The sequence below is a fragment of the Triticum urartu genome, chromosome 3, assembly GCF_003073215.2.
Source record: "Triticum urartu cultivar G1812 chromosome 3, Tu2.1, whole genome shotgun sequence".
Classification (NCBI taxonomy): Eukaryota; Viridiplantae; Streptophyta; class Magnoliopsida; order Poales; family Poaceae; genus Triticum; species Triticum urartu.
Window position 1 is genome coordinate 119,485,865 of NC_053024.1, and position 2,477 is coordinate 119,488,341.

Below are 2,477 nucleotides of genomic sequence, written 5' to 3' on the forward strand. Positions count from 1 at the left end.
CAATACTTCATCAAGTTCTACTTTCCTCCCACTTACTTCTTTCGAGAGAAACTCTTTCTCTAGAAAGGACCCATTCTTGGCAACAAAGATCTTGCCTTCGGATCTGAGGTAGAAGGTATACCCATAAGTTTCTTTAGGGTATCCTATGAAGACGCATTTTTCCGACTTGGGTTCGAGCTTTTCAGGTTGAAGTTTCTTGACATAAGCATCGCATCCCCAAACTTTTAGAAACGACAGCTTAGGTTTCTTCCCAAACCATAATTCATACGGTGTCGTCTCAACGGATTTCGACGGAGCCCTATTTAAAGTGAATGCGGCAGTCTCTAAAGCATAGCCCCAAAAAGATAACGGTAAATCGGCAAGAGACATCATAGATCGCACCATATCTAATAAAGTGCGATTACGACGTTCGGACACACCATTACGCTGAGGTGTTCCAGGCGGCGTTAGTTGTGAAACTATTCCACATTTTCTTAAGTGTGTGCCAAATTCGTGACTCAAGTATTCTCCTCCACGATCTGATCGTAGAAACTTGATTTTCCTGTCACGTTGATTCTCAACTTCACTCTGAAATTCCTTGAACTTTTCAAAGGTTTCAGACTTGTGTTTCATTAAGTAGACATATCCATATCTACTTAAGTCATCAGTGAGGGTGAGAACATAACGATAGCCACCGCGAGCCTCAACACTCATTGGACCGCACACATCAGTATGTATGATTTCCAATAAGTTGGTTGCTCGCTCCATTGTTCCTGAGAACGGAGTCTTGGTCATTTTTCCCATGAGGCATGGTTCGCACGTGTCAAATGATTCATAATCAAGAGATTCTAAAAGTCCATCTGCATGGAGCTTCTTCATGCGTTTGACACCTATGTGACCAAGGCGGCAGTGCCACAAGTATGTGGGACTATCATTATCAACTTTACATCTTTTGGTATTCACACTATGAATATGTGTAGTAATACGCTCGAGATTCATTAAGAATAAACCATTGACTATCGGAGCATGACCATAAAACATATCTCTCATATAAATAGAACAACCATTATTCTCGGATTTAAATGAGTAGCCATCTCGTATTAAACGAGATCCTGATACAATGTTCATGCTCAGACATGGCACTAAATAACAATTATTGAGGTTTATAACTAATCCCGTAGGTAAATGTAGAGGTAGCGTGCCGACGGCGATCACATCGACCTTGGAACCATTCCCGACGCGCATCGTCACCTCGTCCTTCTCCAGTTTCCGTTTATTCCGCAGCTCCTGTGGTGAGTTACAAATATGAGTAACGGCACCGGTATCAAATACCCAGGAGTTACTACGAGTACTGGTAAGGTACACATCAATCACATGTATATCAAATATACCTTTGGTGTTGCCGGCCTTCTTATCCGCTAAGTATTTAGGGCAGTTCCGCTTCCAGTGACCCTTCCCTTTGCAATAAAAGCACTCTGTCTCAGGCTTGGGTCCATTTTTTGACTTCTTCCCGACAGCTTGCTTGCCGGGCGCAGCAACTTCCTTGCCGTCCTTCTTGAAGTTCTTTTTACCCTTGCCCTTCTTGAACTTAGTGGTTTTATTCATCATCAACACTTGATGTTCCTTCTTGACTTCTACCTCTGCTGATTTCAGCATAGCAAATACTTCAGGAATGGTCTTTACCATCCCCTGCATATTGAAGTTCATCACAAAGCTCTTGTAGCTTGGTGGAAGCGACTGGAGGATTCTGTCAATGACCGCGTCATCCGGGAGATTAACTCCCAGCTGAGTCAAGCGGTTATGTAACCCAGACATAGTGAGCATGTGCTCACTGACAGAACTATTTTCCTCCATCTTACAGCTGAAGAACTTATCGGAGACTTCATATCTCTCGATCCGGGCATGAGCTTGAAAAACCATTTTTAGCTCTTCGAACATCTCATATGCTCCATGTCTCTCAAAACGCTTTTGGAGCCCCGGCTCTAAGCTGTAAAGCATGCCGCACTGAACGAGGGAGTAGTCATCAGTACGTGTCTGCCAAGCGTTCATAGCGTCTTGGTTCTGTGGGACGGGTGGATCACCTAGCGGTGCTTGTAGGACATAATCTTTCTTGGCAGCTACGAGGATGATCCTCAGGTTCCGGACCCAGTCCGTATAGTTGCTGCCATCGTCTTTCAGCTTGGTTTTCTCTAGGAACGCGTTGAAATTGAATACAACGTTGGCCATTTGATCTACAGGACATATTGTAAAGATTTTAGACTAAGTTCATGATAATTAAGTTCATCTAATCAAATTATTAATGAACTCCCACTCAGATTAGACATCCCTCTAGTCATCCAAGTGTTACACGATCCAAGTCAACTAATCCGTGTCCGATTAACACGTGAGACGGACTAGTCATCGTCGGTGAACATCTCCATGTTGATCGTATCTTCCATACGACTCGTGTTCGACCTTTCGGTCTCTGTGTTCCGAGGCCATGTCTTCACATGCTTAGG